This window comes from Bubalus kerabau, chromosome 1 (genome assembly GCF_029407905.1).
Source record: "Bubalus kerabau isolate K-KA32 ecotype Philippines breed swamp buffalo chromosome 1, PCC_UOA_SB_1v2, whole genome shotgun sequence".
Classification (NCBI taxonomy): Eukaryota; Metazoa; Chordata; class Mammalia; order Artiodactyla; family Bovidae; genus Bubalus; species Bubalus kerabau.
This window is the reverse complement of record NC_073624.1, coordinates 251,949,979-251,968,852: the sequence shown is the minus strand read 5'-3', so window position 1 is coordinate 251,968,852 and position 18,874 is coordinate 251,949,979. Positions and strand designations below refer to the sequence as shown.

The window sequence follows — 18,874 nt, the reverse complement described above, 5'->3', positions numbered from 1 at the left end:
TGGGTCGGGAAGATCCCCTGGAGAAGGAAATGGCAACCCACTCCAGTCCTCTTGCCTGGAAAATTCCATAGATGGAGGAGCCTGGTAGGCTACAGTCCATGGGGTTGCAAAGAGTCGGACACAACTGAGTAACTTCACTTTCGTAGAATAAGTATTCAAGAATAATGACATAAAAGAAAATTAAAAACAAGAAAAATGTGCAAAACAATATCTAAAAAGAATGGGTAGATTTGAAGGAAAAATATAGGACTTCTAGAAATTAAAAAGAAAGGCTCTGAAATTAAAAGTCCAATTGTTGGTTCAAACTGCAAATTAATTACATCTAAAGAAAGAACTCGTGAACTACAATTAAGCAAGGAGTCAATTAAGAACTTGCAATTAAGTAACATGAATTCTCTTTCTGAGGTGACTACTGATTATGTTGATTATTCTCATTCTTTCTTTCATTATTTTTAATCTCTCTTTTGTATTCTCTGTCTCTTTATCTCTCTGTGTTGTAACATTCATGGAGAGACAATATTGGAAATAACATCTGAAATGTTTGAAAATGTTTTACAATCTTTCCAAATTGATCAGAAATGCAATCCTTGGATATAGTAAACATGATTTCAAACCATTGTTAAATACAATGTCCTTATGAGGATATTGTCTCTAACTTTCAATTATCTGGACGTAAAACTGTGACACTGACCGTTACTTTCTCTCAGTCCTTTGAATAGAAAAACAGCGAATTAGATACAGGTGAAAAAAAAAAAAAAGGTAAACATATAGGTAAATCTAAATAAATCCCTGGCTATATAAAATAATGATACTAACTAAGAACTAATGTAGGTAATTGTGATGGTTAAGTTTATACATCAGTTTGGCTAGGACATGGTGCCCAGGTACTTGGTGAAACTTTACAGATATTTCTGTGAAAATATTTTTTGAATGGGTTAACACAAGTGAGTAGGCTTTGAGTAAAGCAAATTGTCCTCCACAAGGTGGGTAAGCCTCATCCCAACAGTTGAAGGCCTTAAAAAAAAAAACAACTGACCTTCCCTGAAGAAGTGGGAATTCTGCCAACAGATCTCCTTTGGATTTGAAGTGTAATCCTTCTGCCAGTCTCCAGCCTGTCAGCCTACCCTGCAGACTTCATACCTGTCGGCTACACAATCACGTGAGTCAATTTTTTAAGATAAATATTTTCTCTCTCCCCACCTATCTTCCTCCCCCATGTATTAAAGTTTTATATTACTTTTTATTGTATTAGTCAGGGTTCTCAAGAGAAACAGAACCAATAGGGTATAAGTATGTGTGCCAGTCACAAGTCTAGGTTGTTACCTGTGCTTCTGACCAATCAGCTATAAATTAGAGGTTTCTAAGTCCCCCTCCTTAGGTTCAAGTAATTTGCTTGAGTGGCTCATACAACTCAGGAAAACAGTCTACTTACTGTTTTATCAGTTTATTAGATAAGGATATGATAAAGGATAAAGATGAACATCCAGATGGAGGAGATGCACTGGGCAAGGTATGTGGGAAGCACCGCAGAGCACTCATGCCCTCTCTGAGCATGCCGCTCTCCCTGCACCTCCGCATGTTCAGTGACCCAGAAGCTCTCTGAACCCCACATGTTGGGATTGTTATGGAAGCATCATCATGTAGACATGATTGATCATTAACTCCATTTCCAGCCCCTCTCACCTCTCTGGAGAATGGAGGTGTGTGGCAGAAAATTCTAAGCGTCTAAGCATGGATTGGTATGTACAATGACCAGCCCAAACCCAGGAGCCACCAAGAGTCACCTCATTAGAACAAAGGACATTTCTAACTCCCAGAAATTCCAAAGGGTTTGGAGTTTCAGTGTCAGAAACCAGAGTCAAAGAACAAACCTTAGAACAAAAGGTGCCCCTGTTACTCTTATAACTTTAGAATTTTCAAGAGTTTTAGGAGTTCTGTACCAGGATCTGGGGGCAGAGATCAATATATTTTCTTTTCTGTTATTTCACAGGATATATACACACACACACAAACATCCACTTTGTTTTGTTTCTCTGCTGCTGCTGCTGCTAAGTCGCTTCAGTTGTGTCCGACTCTGTGTGACCCGAGAGATGGCAGCCCACCAGGCTCCCCCGTCCCTGGGATTCTCCAGGCAAGAACACTGGAGTGGGTTGCCATTTCCTTCTCCAATGCATGAAAGTGAAAAGTGAAAGTGAAGTCGCTCAGTCGTGTCCGACTCTTAGCGACCCCATGGACTGCAGCCTACCAGGCTCCTCCGTCCATGGGATTTTCCAGGCAAGAGGACTGGAGTGGGGTGCCATTGCCTTCTCCATTGTTTCTCTAGAGAACCCTAACTAATACAGTTGTGAGTAACATAAATATTAACACTAGTGAAAGTGAAGTGAAGTCTCTCAGTCGTGTCCGACTCTTAGCGACCCCATGGACTGCAGCCCACCAGGCTTCTCCATCCATGGGATTTTCCAGGCAAGAGGACTGGAGTGGGGTGCCATTGCCTTCTCCAAATATTAACACTAAGTGGCACTAAACTACTGGACAACAATAACATAATAAACAGGGTCTTGATTGAAGGTAAATTGTTAGACAGTTAACGCAATATTCATGAGAAATATCTATACAGTGAGCAACTTTTGATTTTCTGATATGAATGCATGTTAGGTTTTTTTAAAGTAAACATTACAAAGATTAGGACCAGAATATATTACTTTAAATAGAGGTAATCGAGAAAAATCCATCAATATAAAGGACAGCAGGAAGGAAAAAAACACAGAAAAGGCAGGAAAAAGAGAAAGCAAAATGGATGGAAATAAATAAAAATCTACTGGTAATAACTGGGCTAAATTTGGCCCATGAAAAAGGATTGCTTGATTGAATAAAAAGAGCAAAAGTGAACACTATACTCTAGAATACATTTAAAACATCTGAACAAAAAGACGATGAAAAAAATATATATTAGAAAAATACAATCGAAAAAGTAGTAAACTATGTTACTATCAAACTAAATGTAGCTTAAGGCAAAAAAAAATCATTAAGGATAAAGATGGTTATTACATTATGAGGAAAGAAACAGCACACTAGGGAGACATAACAATTCTCAATGTGCATGCATGATAAAACAGTCCCAGACTATATAAAGCAGTAAGATTCATTTAGATGCCATGTTGGCACACAGCTAGTAATAGGGCTTGCAACATGCTAGCTTTGAGATTCTTCAGGGAAAGCGATTAGTCCAGTCACAGAAAGAATGAATATGGACATCTTTAGAACCAAAAAGTTTAAGATGGAAACCATGCAGCTCCACCTATGTTGGCCCAAGAGTCACCACAAGGCAAGAGGCCACTGACTGTGAGGAAAAACGAATTTTTCTTTTTATAGAGTTTGGAGGCAGGAGTTAGAAACTAGGGACACAAAGATCTCCCATCTCCCCAATCTCTCACTTCCTCCCTGGCAGCAAGCGAGATACAAAGGTAGGTCCCACCTTCCTTCAACAACATCTCAAGATGGTCCCGTGAGACACATAACTCATTTATGGAAGGTGGCCTCCACCCAGAGAGACTGCTTCCGTAGTTCTTAATAGAAAACGTAATGATAGCAGTTTGAGGCAGGCCCAGGTCTATTACAAAGGAAGCTTCTGGGTTCCTCCCTTCAATTAAGATTACACAACCCAACTTCAGAGGTAGGACATCATGGTGACTAAAAGCACAGCCTGGCCATCAGGTGGTCATGGGATCACATTTTACCTGCAGCAAATGAGCTGTACAATAACTCGGGCCTTAAACTCTATATACCTCAGTTTCTACATTTATCAAAAGTGAAATACTATATGTAAATAGTATATAAAAAACAGGACAGTGTTTGTCACACAACAATCATGGAGAGCTACTTTTTTTAAAAAATTAAGTTATTTATTTTTGGCTGTGTTGCATGTGAGTTGTAGCACGCTGGCTCTTCAATGTTAAGTGCATGGGTTCCAGAGCACGTAGGCTCTGTAGTTGTGCACGGGCTCAGTTGCTCCATACCCTGTGCGGGTCTTAGTTCCCCACCAAGAGATAGAAGCCACATCCCCTGCATTGGAAGGCAGATTCTCAACCACTAGACCACCAGGGAAGTCCCATGGAGAGCTACTTAAGCACAGATTGGCTGTGATTTGATGACAATGATAGTTTGATGAGTCTCACCCCCTACTAAGATACTTGCTCCAGTTACTCAGGAATGAATGGAATTCTATAGTCCTTTGAAAGCTGAGGACTGAACCTCCTATCACACCATTGTTCTTTTACACAAAATTGGGGTGAGTGTTGTATACCAAGGCATGTCCTTCTCCTGCTCTTCGTGGTCACTGTGTTCCATTTCTTGGCACTGCCCTCTGCAACCAACTGAAGAGGAGGAAGTGACCACTGTGTCCCTTTGCTGGATAACAGCTCTGCCCTGCAGAAATCAACAAAGTGCCCCATTGCCAACAGCAGTGCCTGGAACTGCCCTGCCGTCATCACCACATTTGAGTCATCCAATGAGAAGAAACGACTCTTTCATTTTTCTCTCTTTTACAGGAAGAACTGGGGACTTGGTCCTGGTTCTGGTCTACTTTCTGTGCTTCTATTTCTTGTCAGCAGAGCACTAAGGGGCTCTCTGAGTCACAGCTCCATGGGTTCCAACTCTCATTCTGATTTACAGCCTGCCAAGAAGGAACATAGCCCACCCAGAAGACAGGGACAGGCCATAACGTTTGCAGACACCCTTCAATATCTAAGGGCTTCCCTGGTGGCTCAGATGGTAAAGAATCTGCCTGAGCAACTAACACTTTCACTTTGAATATCTAAACCCCTTGCCACTATCAACCCCTAGTCCAAGAACAAAACAGCCATCCTATAGGAATGGAGGGAATCCTTTTTCCCCTACCATACCTCAGGACCTATGACTGCAGCTCCCCATGGCACACGAAATCTACTGACTGAGGCAATATGTCAAGTAGCCTCTAACTTAAGTTCCTTCTGCAGTGGCTCTGGGGCTTCCCTGGTGGCTCAGATAGCAAAGAATCTGCCTGCAATGTGGGAGACCTGAGTTCAATCCCTGGGTTGGGAAGATCCCCTGGAGGATGGCATGGCAACCCACTCCATTATTCTTGCCTGGAGAATCCCAAGGACAGAGGAGCCTGGCAGGCTACACGTGGGGCTGCAAAGAGTCGGACATGGCTGAGTGACTAAGCACGCAGCAGTGGCTGTAGTTCAGGAAAGCGAAAAGAGCAAGGACCAACTTTCCCCTTTATGAGAAAAGAATGAATAAATGTCTTTTATAGAATCACATCTAAATGTATTGGAAAGGAGCACGCATGATGTGAGGAGGAAGGAAAATCTATCCTGGTGTAACTGCCTGGAGTCCCTTTGTGGATTTGCAATAAAAACATGAATTTTTCAGCTCCTGGTTCTGGTCTTTCTACCCCTTACTTTTTGTTTCTTTGTCTTGCTTCTTCATTTATTATTCAAAATATTTACTGGGTTGATTGGAAAGCAAGTCATACCAGAAACAAAATCAGCTACAGGCAACTGATTGGTTTCATATAAACAGTACTCATTTTGGCCGCACTTGTAGTACAGTGTGTAAGCACAAAAGTCAACGCACTCTTAATCATTCCGATATTTTTTATTCCAGCCTTTGGTTAGATACGGGAACAAGAGCACTTGCACGCATTCCTTGCTGCCCAAAGTCACATAAATATATTCTATCCCCATCTATCTTTGGGAAGTGTCTTTCTGTTCATGTGTTTCTGACTTTCTCTAACTTGGGCATGGCCCATGAATCAGTTCACATGACCACTAGTTTAATAACAGTTGTTCTGAGACCCTGCAATGAGGACATCTTGCCTGAAACTGCAGGGGCTTCTCAGATTTTATCATGCAGAGAAGCAATGGTTGGATTTTTTCACCCAACTGGCTGCAGCTCCCCTCTGTGGGGACCCTGTAAAGGTAAACAGATTTAAAATGGAGCAGGCAGTTTGCCTCTCAGATCAGAGAGCAAGGTTAACTGTTTGCAGCCCTAACAAGCCAGAACCGAAATTCAGCATGCTTCAAATCCCAAAGCACCACAGCCAGGTGAAAGGAAAAACAGCAGGAGCAGCAATCTCGAGGTTTCTGCCCTGTACACTGTTGTGATATCAGTTGTGAAACCTCTGATGAACCAGAGGAGAAAGGGCAAAAAGCAAAGCAACAGGAAGAGCCTGCCTGAAGCTTCTCTCCTTATGCAGCAGAGCCTCCCAAGGCATAGACAGAATTCCCAAGACAAGCATTCCACAAAGTTCATCAAAATATATGGCTCCTTCCTGCCTGGCAGCCACAAGTCTGCACTGATCTGAGGTTTGTCCAGATATTTTGAATCTGATTCGCTACTCAGTGTCCAGCCAGAGGGCAAGCAAGGTCCAGGGGGGCTTTGGCCAGTAGCTCTGGCTGAAGGTCCTCAACTCAAAGAGCCAATGCCAAGCATTGTATCCCTTCTGAGTGTCAACTAGGCAGTGTTCTCAGAATCCACCTTCAAACCTCCAGTTGTGCAAGCTGTTGAAAGGGGCAGTGTTAGAATGTGCTGCCCACCAAAAAGTGGTCCAGAGAGCCAAGGAGCAAAAGGGCTTCCAGGAGCGCTTCTTGGGCCCTCAACTCTGCTCAGTGTGGATGAGGAATGCTAGAGTCAAGCCTTGAGAATCTAATGTCCAATCAATCTAATACTTTTCAGGACTATAATAACCAAAATTGCTAGTTAAATAAAAATTAGCCAGCTACTCAGCTTGAGAGTAGCAAGGCACCAAATCAATCACTATTTTGATTCATATTTGTACAGCACTGTGTGGTTGATAACCCCAAAGAATATCTCACTCATATTTATGAAATATTATGATTATTATGCACTCTTGAGATACCAGAGCCTCAGCTAGACTACAGTCAGTAAATGGCAAAGCTCAAACTAGAATCCCAGTCTGAGCTCTTAACTTGCTATTTTTCTACTTGACCTCAGCTCTCTCACCTGGGAAGTTGTTACATCTATTTTCAAAGTTCCTCACACATTTTACCCCATTTTACTCTCACACAACTCTGTAAGATATGCACTATTACTACTCTCATTTTTATAGATGAGAAATTTATACACAGAAAAATTAAGGGATTTGGCCAAAATCCTTCAGCTAATTAATGGCCATGATCCAGGTCTCCTGAGGTCCCAGTCCAATGTTCCTTGGGCATTATGACAACAGCTATCAAACTATGATGCGCTAACAGAGATGGGCAATAAAGCTAGGCCCTGGCTGGAGCCAGGCCATCCAGAGAGACCACGGTGGCATCTTTCCATCGGCACACTAGACTTGAAGCGGTGGTGTTGACACAGTGCCGGATGTATTTTTCAATTTCCAATAGTTCTTGTGCTTCAGAACAGCTTATTGGCCTTAACGCTCCCCTGCTGAAAGCTGCCACCCTGCCAAGCCTGGCATGTGGTTCCTATTTCACACCTTGCATCCTCCAGCCTACAGACTCCACTCCTTAAAGTACGTGAAAGGTATGGTGATAGAAAGAGGAGGCCTTCTGCTTCTTGAACCAGGGAGCTGGGTAGAATGACATACTGATTATGAAGTACAGATTTCCAGGCTCGATCTGTTTCGTATACTACATACATCAAAACAGTGACCATAAGTCTAAAGAACTGGTGATAAATGTTTATTATTTCTAATTGGGAAACTCCTCCAATGACATATTTAATATCAGTCTTTCCGTGATCAAAAAATGAAAGAGAAAAGTGCCTTCTTGGCATCAGGCAAGGACCAAACAAAAGGGCAACCAATTGCTCCAAATCCCAGGTGACCCCAACTCTGGATGGATAGGTAGTGCAGGTTGAAAAAAGCAGCCTGCTTACTGGGGATTGGATGAAAAGAAATCAGCCAGCAGCATCTCACTTCTCTCTCAAGCCTGAGTTACTTCCCTTTCAACAGAACACCTGCATCACCCTAAGCCACAGGGCAAGTTCTCCAAATCAGCATCTGGTAGTATAGTGGTCTAAGTACCAGGGACTTCGGCCTTGGGAAGGAAATGCATTTCTTTCTTCATTGGGCTTTTATTGTATTTTTCTGCTGGATGGTATCCTAGATATTAACTCTAGCTGAGGACATCTGGGTGGGTAACAGGATAATTTGAAAAAGATTTGAGGCAGGGGCTGGTGTGGAAGAGGCAGTGAGAACAAGTTTCTATTTGAAGACCCTGATGGGACCCAGGAATTCTCAGCTTTGGAAGCTGCACCCAACCCACATGACACAAATGTTTTAGAATATGGCCATGCTTCACATGAAAAGTAATTTGTCTGTAACTATGAGGTCTCAAACTTTTAATTCAAGATCTACTAATTTTTATTTTGAAACTGTTTGTATTTTGTAGGCAGCAAGATTTAGGGGGAACTTAATCTTCCTTAGAAGCCTGTGAAAATCCCCACATCTTTGGCACTGTGCCCACCTAGCCTGATGGGTGCACAGCCCTGGCTGGGAGAAGGTAGTGTGTGAAGGCAGAAGTGGGTGAAGGACTGAAGAGGCAGAGGGCAGAGATTAGGATGGCAGTAACATTAAGTCTGACAGTAGCCAACTTATGACACCCATAGAAAAAGAGCTCAGAAGTGGGTCTGGGATTCACTGGAACCCTCAGTATATGGCAGCTCAGTAGAGCTAGAGGACGAAGGTGGAAGGAAAATCAGCTTCTCTTCTCCTCTTCACTGTTGTGCATCCCTTCCCTTTCGAGATCTCTTTCCTTCTTTCTCTGTAGATGGAGCAAGCAGAAGGGCTAGGTCTTCCCCCATAGGAGAGTCCCTCATACCTCAAAAGACCCAAGAAGTTCAGTAAGAGAGTCCAAATTGAGGGGAGATGTAACCTCACACTCAGTCACCAATTCATGACTAGGAAATGAGATTACACTTCTTTTTTATTCCCAAATCACTATGACATAGGTCCCATGATCCCAGCTCCTGGAATCTAGGCCTAGACCTACTTAGCAATTTCCAAAAATCCTCACCAGTTTCCACCCCAGCAAAAGTCCCCAGATTTCTGCACTGGAACTTCTTTGTTGCCCTGCCATGCACTGCCTTTCCTAACTACACCCTCAAGGAAGGCTCCTCTGCTGGATTTAGCAGTCTTTCACTGGTGCCTGCAGCCAGAAGTCCCATTCCAGTCTCGAGGAGTGGACAATCCTCTTCTGTGTGTTAGTCCTCTGAAACACGGACCAGAACTCCTTGGTCCTCAGAAATCAGTTTGTAACTTTCAAGGTCTTTACTGATGGTTAGAAGAAAACAGAAATGTAACAGAGAATAACTTATAAGTCTTGTTAAAATTAGCTACTCCAAGAAACAATAGCCCCAAATCGACCTCAGAGGCTCTTATCCAGCCAGCTTCCAGTTTGGCTCCTGCCATGTCTCCACACATATCAATGTTCACACTTCAAGGTTAGGATCCAACAAACCACTGGCCCTCGAAAAAAAGTAGCATCCTTTTCTCCTCAATTCAAAGATGTCTAATTTTTATTCCAGAAATATCCTTTTTCTAGGATGTTTCACTTTGGGAGTAACGATTCCCTTGAGATTGTATGCCATCCAACTCAAAAAGCATCTCTAAGTTAGAGAATGCATTTTTCAAAGTATGGCTTAATCAAAATGAGATAAGATCATGTGCGGGACACCAGCAATTTAGCCTAGTCAAGCTCTTGATCTTGCCTCCAATAAGAGGTAAGAAGATGAAGCATGCACACCACTGTTGTCATAAGCAGGTTTCTACTTTTGATTTCCTACAAGCAAGGGGTTGAAAAACATACACATGTGATGAAACACTAAGTCACACACACACACCCCTCTCCCCAAAATACAAATTATAACAAATTATAATTTTAATCATAGTGATATCTAATTCTAAATATAGGGGGGAAACATATCTAATTTTACAGAGGAAAAATTTTGTCAGTTACTAAACAAAACATTTAATGGTTGCAGCATTCAAGTTTTTTCTCCAAAATCAGAAAAGAAAAAAAAAAAAAATTGCCTTACATTTGCCAGAGTAAAAGGGCTAACTCAAGTTGTTTTGCTCAAAGCAAAAGGTCAGCCTCTTATAATCCCTACTGTAAAAGGCATACATGTTTGTAAATTTTTAGATGATGCTTTTCTATATCCCAAGGGAAAAAATCTTGATGTCAATTTTCCATTGGAAACTTTATTATTGTAGAGTAGGTCACTTACTCCTTGGAAGAAAAGCAATGACAAACTTAGACAACATATTAAAAAGCAGAGACATTACTTTGCCAACAAAGGTCTGTATAGTCAAAGCTATGATTTTTCCAGTGGTCATGTATGGATGTGAAAGCTGGACCATAAAGAAATCTGAGCACCAAAGAATTGATGCTTTTGAACTGTGGTGTTGGAGAAGACTCTTGAGAGTCCCTTGGACTGCAAGGAGATCAAACTAGTAAATCCAAAAGGAAATCAGTCCTAAATATTCTTTGGAAGGACTGATGCTGAAGCTCCAATACTTTGGCCACCCAGTGTGAAGAGCTGACTCATTTGGAAAGACCCTGATGCTGGGCAAGATGGAAGGCAGGAGGAGAAGGGGACGACAGAGAATGAGATGGTTGGATGGCATCACTGACTCTATGGACATGAGTTTGAGCAAGCTCCAGGAGTTGATGGACTTGGAAGCCTGGTGTGCTGCAGTCCATGGGGTCACAAAGAGTTGGACACAACTGAGTGACTGAACTGAACTGAGGCCACTTACTCCAGCTCCATTCAAGACCTTTTGGGAAAATTCTCAATTTGAACTCACTTTCTAGAAACAGCTCCTTTTAGTGAGAATGGTAGTGTCCTGAGAGCTAAGAGAGAGAGTGAACCTAGAAGAGATGGACAAAGGCAAAACCTTAGTATAGGGAGGCAAAAGGAATTCTCTCAGTCTACATGCAGTCCTGCCTAGGACACAAGCACAGCAGATCATAATGTTGTCCTGGGACAAACTTTTAACTTACTACTATATAGAAAATGCATCTAGAAAGTATTTGGTGTATGTACCTCCTAGGAACACAAAATAATGATGGCAATGGATTGACAATTTAGGATACAGGCCAAATGTCTTCCTTCAACAAACAGAGACTCAACAAACAGATGGGTAGCATTAAAATAGGCACACGGATGTAGACATTCAACAACCAGCTCTTTACTGAGGTGGAAACTGCATCCCACTTTAAATAAGTTTTATGTACACTGAAAGAACTCAGAGGCCTCACAATCATTTAAAATCCAACAGCATATACAACACTGTTACCACCCCCACCTTAGCTGCACAAGTTGGGTAGCCATGGGAAGCTGTGTTTGTTTGTGTATATTGGTTGGTTCAGACAAAGCAGTTGACACCAATACAGCATTTCCACCGATTAGTGAAGTCTATTTCTATTATCTAGTATATCTTATTAGTGTTCAGGGGGTAAAACCAAAGAATCAATGTCAAAAGATTTCTCCTGTCAAGTCTACATTCATGGAAATGTGTCTACAGTAACATCCTGAAGGGCAAGCTATTTATAAGTTGTAAATAAGGTCTTCTGTTACAAGATGCTTTTCCTGCTCTGCAGGAAGGGTGGGGAGCTGATGGCTAATAGAGACCTTCTAGAAGCAATCTCCCTGAAGTGTCACCTTGCCATCAGACTATAAGGTTTAAAATTGTGACTGGAAGACTATTATGCAAAAACTCCACCTGAGGCAGCAAAAGCACTTAAGTGAGTCTCTCTTTCAATTCTTTAATGCGGAAGCTGTTAGTTTTCTTGACCTGCTTTGGAATTTTGCTTTGCAGACTCATCTTTGGTAAAAGCCTTACTCTCTTTCTCATGTGCATATTCTTCTGTCTCTTTCCAGTGAAGGTTATTAGGGCCCAGCTCATTAGTAACCTCATTTTTCTTAATATTCTACCTTTTTAAAGACCCCATATTTTCAAATACAGTCATATTCTGAAGTACTGGGGGTTGACTTTAGAGGGAGGGAAGAATCCAGCCCATAACAGGGCCATGAGGAAAGATTAAATTGTGAACTTAGAATGTCTTCTCTACCAGCCTTCCTGGCAAGAAATTTTACGTCATCCCCTAAACTCTGAAGGGTGGGCACTTCTTGGTGAAGCCTAGCTTCATCCCTCTAGCTCACAGCCCAGATGCCATCCTGCAGCACCCATATATGTCCGTGGACATACAGTCACAAAACAGGTAGGTAAACAGGAGGGCACAGGTGTCCTTTTCTCACTGAAGTTAGCAGTAAGAAAAGGGATTCTTCAGCCACAAGAGCAGGGAATGAAGTGGAATTGAAGCTGGTCCCAGTGAGCCCCATAACCTGGGGATAAACCACTGCACAGGAGTCCTTGACACATGCATGCTCCATGAAGAGAAAAGGAAAGATTTAAATACCTTGTGAAGGAATGGAGGGTTGAAGGACAAATTTCACCCCAAGAAGAAAGAAAACAAGAGAATCAATTGGTAATGTCTCAATAAGCAGGCCGGTATTAAAATCACCATCATTGCATTTGGATCCATCGCGAGAAACTATTGAGGATGTTTGTCTTCAATATCATAAGCAAGGTTTATCAAGCATGGAGGTTTATTTTACCCCACTTACAGTCTCACAGTAAGCCTGTTTAGCCTGTTACTGTTTCCTGGATGCTGGTAGAAGACAAAAGATCCCTGGGTCAAAGACAAAAGGCTTTATTACTCATATTACAGCAAGCAGCATGACTTGTGTTGTGTTCTTGACCCCTAAGTCCTAAGTGACGGTGTGGAGGGTGTGGGTTGTGTTATAGGAAGGAACACTGCTGAATTATGTTCCCCCAAGTGAATATGTTGAAATTCTAACCCCTCAGCATTTCATTCCGACTGTATTTAGAGATAAGGTCTCTAAAGAGACAGTTAAATTAAAATGAGGTCACTGGGGCTGGCCCCAATCCAATACAACTGGTGTTCTTATAAGAAGAGGAACTTTGAATAGAGATAGGTGCAGACGGAAGGCCATGTGAAGACACACAGAGAAGATGGCCGTCTACAAGTCAAGGAGAGAGACTTCAGAAGAGTCCAACCCTGCCAATAACTTGATCTTGAAATTCTAGCCTCCAGGACTATTAGTAAATACAATTCTGCTATTTAAACTATACAGTCTGCAGCAGCCCTAGAAAATGAATACAAACACTAAGTCTGGGGAATCCAGTGCTTTTATAGTAAGCCTGTTTTTTGTCTTGGAGACGTTACCTCATCTCTTAAGGTCTTTCTCTGCAAACATAACTGTGAGAAATGGCCCAGGTAGAGCATATTCAGGGCCCCGCACTAGACAGGTAAAGAGACAGAGGCACATGGAGGACTGTCTCTCCCAATAAGACGGTCAGTGAGCATCTTGCAACATCTCGTCTGAGAAATCTCAAAGACATAGTTAAGGTGGAAAATTCAACTATACAAAAATCCCCATCAGCCAGTAGAAGCCAACTGTAATATTTATAGTTCTCAATTATAAAGGACTGGCACAGGTGAGAAACAGTATGTCTTCAACAACGTTACGTCAAAAGTTGGTCTGAGTGGAAGTAGCAGTTGAGAAACGCTAGTGTCAATGCTATGGTAAGGATTGCGCTTATGTCTACCAGACTGTTAGAAAAATAACAAGGCTATGTGGGTAATTTTTTTTTTTTTTGCTTCAATACATTATGGTATTTGGCTTTGAAAAAAGTGCAGGAAGTAGTGCGCAAGGCTTTGTAATGTGTCAACTTGTCTAGGCTGAACCACATTTCCCAGAATTCTCTTCCCTATATGTATGGCAGGCTTGATGGATACACAAATACTACAATTGCACAGGGATCTGTTCTCAAAGGGGCCCCACACTGGAGTTCAGTGTTCTCTGTTGAAATTCTTACTAATTTTATCTTTGAATTTGTGTTTTATAAGTGAAGCCCACTGGGCTGCTGGTGAATGTCCTGGAAGCTTGGAAACTTGGCTCACACAACATCTCACCTCTTACTGTCTGCCTAGGATTCTCCTTCCCCATCACACTGGCTGTTGTCACTCTCCACCCCTGATGGGATCCTGGGCATATGGCAGGGAGGGCTGGAGGTCCCTGGATGGTGAGTCATGGTATAGAGCCCAAGGCCCCTGTGAGGTGCATTTACCATACAATTATCCCATAAGATAGGGTGCATAGCTGCTGCTGCTGCTGCTGCTGCTAAGTCGCTTCAGTTGTGTCCAACTCTGTGTGACCACATAGATGAAAGCCCACCAGGCTCCCCCATCCCTGGGATTCTCCAGGCAAGAACACTGGAGTGGGTTGCCATTTCCTTCTCCAATGTATGAAAGTGAAAAGTGAAAGTGAACTGACTCAGTTGTGTCCGACTCTAGTGACCCCATGGACTGCAGCCTACCAGGCTCCTCCATCCATGGGATTTTCTAGGCAAGAGTACTGGAGTGGGGTGCCATTGCCTTCTCCGAGGGTGCATAGCAGTAAATAGCAAATAATAAACACCATGACATGCCCAGAATGAAACTGCAGAAGAAAGGTAAAACAGTTCTCTTGTATTCTGAAAAAAAGGCTCCACATTTTCATTTAACACCAGCCCCACAAATGATATTGCCAGCCCTGACTTTACGTTTCCCATCAGTATGTGCCATGGATACATATTTGTATGAGTATAGAAGTGAAGCAGCAGTCATATTGCTTTTCACCTTAGAAATGTAGAGGCAGCTATATTAGTAGCTCAGGCACGTTACCACCGATCTGCTGATTCAACACAATGGCTCAGGGCAGCAGCTGGTCCCCTGCTCCTCTTGCCCCCAATCCCTCCCAGCATCAGAGTCTTTTCCAATGAGTCAACTCTTCGCATGAGATGGCCAAAGTACTGGAGTTTCAGCTTTAGCATCATTCCTTCCAAAGAAATCCCAGGGCTGATCTCCTTCAGAACGGACTGGGTGGATCTCCTTGCAGTCCAAGGGACTCTCAAAGAGTCTTCTCCAACACCACAGTTCAAAAGCATCAATTCTTCAGCGCTCAGCCTTCTTCACAGTCCAACTCTCACATCCATACATGACCACAGGAAAAACCATAGCCTTGACTAGATAAACCTTTGTTGGCAAAGTAATGTCTCTGCTTTTGAATATGCTATCTAGGTTGATCATAACTTTCCTTCCAAGGAGTAAGCGTCTTTTCATTTCATGGCTGCAGTCACCATCTGCAGTGATTTTGGAGCCCAGAAAAATTAAGTCTGACACTGTTTCCACTGTTTCCCCATCTATTTCCCATGAAGTGATGGGACCGGATGCTATGATCTTAGTTTTCTGAATGTTGAGCTTTAAGCCAACTTTTCCACTGTCCTCTTTCACTTTCATCAAGAGGCTTTTTCGTTCCTCTTCATTTCCGCCATAAGGGTGGTTAGGGCAGCTATTACAATTTCCATTCTACAGATGGAAGTGAGATGTCAGGGGTTAAATACCTTGGCTAACATCACATAGATAGAAAGTAACAGAGTTGGAACCGGTCCTCTAGTCCCTTCCCCAGTTCACTCCCATTGACCCAAAGGGTCTCTGCCAAATATGAATTATTAAGGTCAACTCTGAAGCTCAAATCTTCAGTGTAATGAAATACATTTCAACCAGAAGGCATGGTCTCTGGTTCTCAGTTATGTAATTGTATTTTTGCTGCCCAAACATTAAATAAGCAGACTATGAATCATTCAGTTCACACCTTTACATCCATCTCCTCTGCCCACAACCCCACCATGGAGTACAGAGCACTAGAAACTCTCACTCAGCACTGAACAGTCCCCAGCTTCCAGTCTCAGCAAATAAAAAGAACACCTCAAATAACTGCAAGTATTTCTAAAACGCACATTTCACACTGGGTAGTTTTTAACACTTGTAGACATACACATTGTAGGTAACAGAGCTGAAAGCAGCCCTCATCTTTATAACTCAGGCATATGATACACTGGAGCAAGGTTTGGCAGTTGTTCCATGATTATGAAAAGAACTAGCTTCATTTCAAACAAATAATCAAAATTCCAAAATAGACTACAAAAGTAAGTGAGGCTTGGCTTTTCTATTTTTACTAACCGCAAAAATGAGAAATAAGTCATTCTATTAAAGCCTTTGAGCTATAACCATATAAAGTAATAAATACACCAGCACCATGAAAAATCCAGAGAAAATGCAAATTTTCACCACTTGTCAACAATTGCAAAATCAGCCCAAAAAAGGTTTTATGTAATTACAGTCCTCCTCATGGAAGAAAGCAACAGTTGAGTTCCACAGAGAAGAGAATCTGTCACCAATTTCTGTTCTTCTAGAGGTACTTGCAACTGCTACTGCTAAGTCACTTCAGTTGTGTCTGACTCTGTGTGACCCCATAGATGGCAGCCCACCAGGCTTCCCCGTCCCTGGGATTCTCCAGGCAAGAACAATGGAGTGGGTTGCCCTTTCCTTCTCCAATGCATGAAAGTGAAAAGTGAAAGTGAAGTCACTCAGTCGTGTCCGACCCTCAGCGACCCCATGGACTGCAGCCTTCCAGGCTCCTCCGTCCATGGGATTTTCCAGGCAAGAGTACTGGAGTGGGGTGCCATTGCCTTCTCCGTCTAGAGGTACTTACAAACCCATAAGTCTCCATAAACACTAGGGAGCATGTCTCACAAAAAAGCAGGCCCCCTGTACCCTCCTTCTACATCCATGCACATTGAATGATCCCAAGATCCACAGGCACAGGAGTCAACTGGGCCAGAGCCTTAGGAGACGCTGAAAACACCTGGGCTACTCTCTGAACACCCTAGTTCATGTCCACATACTGGCCTCCTTAGATGATGAGGACGGCTTCATTCCTCGGATATCAAGCAGAGGAATCATAAGCATGCTCCAAGGGGCTTTCATTATTCATCAGAACAAGCATTCATCAGGAATTTAGTCCATGCCAGACATTGTACTCGGCCTTGGGACACAGTGGTAAGAAAAGCAAATGTGACTTTCCTCTAGGGGTTACAACCTAACACAGGATATAAATGTGAATCACCAATCATGCAGATAAATGTGTCATTGCCAACAGAGGCAGATTCAGGGAAGGACAGGTTATGCCACCAGGAATATGTCTTAGAGAAGCCTGATTTCACTCAGGGGCTCAGACAAGGCCTCCCCAAGGAAGTGACACTGTGCAGGCAAAAGGGGTGAGAATGTACTGAGTGCCTCTAGAGGAGGAAACACAAGTCTGAACATGGGGCCCCAGTGGAGCCCTGACCCAGGCCATGTGGGCATGAACAGTAAGCTCTGGACTGAGGAGATTAGTCCTGGGCCCAGCAGGAAGGGAAGCTGAGAGAGAGGTGGGGGAGCTAGGTAATAAAACATGAGGCTTGAAGGGGTAACTTTCATCTACAGCAGTGCTGTGCCTCAGGTGGCCCTGTACCCAGAAGTCAATAACGTGAGTGGTGGGAGGGAGAAGGGAAAGACACGAGGGTGAGTTAGAAACTCAGTCCTCTTTAGGCACCAGCAGGCTCCCAGGGCCCTGAACAATACTGCAAACAGCATACATTTATCCTGCTGCCCCCGGACGTGCTCCCCTCCCAGCGTGGTCTGTGTCTGCTTCCTGCAGCCTCACACTCCTGAGCATCCTCCTGCTGCTCTGGCCTGCCCTTCCTGCCTCATTGCTAACATTCAAATACCAGTTCACCTCCACTTTCAGCTTTGGCATCAGGAGGAGAAATGTGATTACCTCATTTAAGTAATAAACTCTAAGGTGTCAATAGCTAACCAGGTCTTTACTGACCTTCAGGACTCTTACCTTCTGAGATGGCCAACACTCTGTCTGTAGAGGGTGTTTTTCTCAGGGCCCCTCACCTTCCAAGATGGACCACATTCTGCCTATAGATTGCGTATCTCTCTCAGTGAACCTGTTTTCACTTTACTATGGCTCATTCTTAAATCCTTTCCTGCACGAAGCGAAGGGTCCTCAGTTGGCGGCCCACCACAGGAAGTCACCCAAGATCTGAGACATAACCATCCTCTCTCACCCCAGGGCAGAGCTCTCTTGCCTGCCCCCTTGTATCTTTCAAAAGCATTCCATATTAAAGAATCTACTTCTTAATCTATCAAAAAAATTTTTTTTACTGACCTTTGGGAAGACGACTTCTCTCAATTCCATTTATTGAAACGGGAGAATTTAGGAAACACTGGGCAGGAGGCAGAGTCAGAGGGTCCAAAAGTCAGTCCTGAGAAGTGGTCCCAGCTTGGTCCTGAAGTGATGGAGTCCAGAAGGAGCGCAGAGGAAAGGCCTGTCGGTCTTTATGAAGACCCTTCAATGCCCTCCTGAAGGCAAGCGACTGGAAGTGCTAAAAAGAACAGGAAAGATAACAGCACTTCTCAGAATAGGTACTCACATCTTCAAACTTTTTCCTTTTGTCCTGATATTAAATCAGTACAAGGGGTAATTCCATGGCAGTCCAGTGGTTAGAACTCCACACCTTCACTGCCAACGGCCCAGGTTCAATACCTGGTTGGGGAACTAAGAACCCACAAGCTGTGTGGTACAGCCTCACCCCCCCAAATCAATACAAGCACATTAAGAAAACAACACTGGTATATGCATGTATGTTTGTGCAGATTTATTCCTGAACTGCTTAATCTTTTAAGAATCAATAAGATTCCAAAGCATTGTTCCTAATACACATTATGTGCCTATGCTATTCTAAGTAAAAACCTTATTTGAGTCTCAGAAATTCCAAAAGGTAGGTACTATTATTCCTGCATTTTAGAGAGGAAATTGTAGTATAGAAATGTTCAGTAACTTCCCCCAAGAAAAAAAGTTTTATGATTAAACATCTAAAGATTATTTTCTCCTTCTCTGAAAGTCC

The 18,874-nt window shown here is 42.9% G+C and overlaps 1 long non-coding RNA gene across 9 annotated transcripts in view; it reads right to left on the bottom strand.

The window, feature by feature from the left end:
- LOC129638614 (uncharacterized) overlaps nucleotides 1-18,874 on the bottom strand; it is a 107,163-nt gene that overhangs the window by 59,085 nt on the left and 29,204 nt on the right. For 7 of the 9 annotated variants that reach the window (XR_008707939.1, XR_008707936.1, XR_008707935.1 and 4 more), the window contains one exon: nucleotides 18,136-18,352. This is a non-coding gene — a long non-coding RNA (uncharacterized LOC129638614). Of the gene's footprint in view, nucleotides 1-1,036; nucleotides 1,148-17,805; nucleotides 17,954-18,135; nucleotides 18,353-18,874 lie in introns of all 9 variants that reach the window. The other 2 variants (XR_008707941.1, XR_008707940.1) reach the window with 2 other exon arrangements.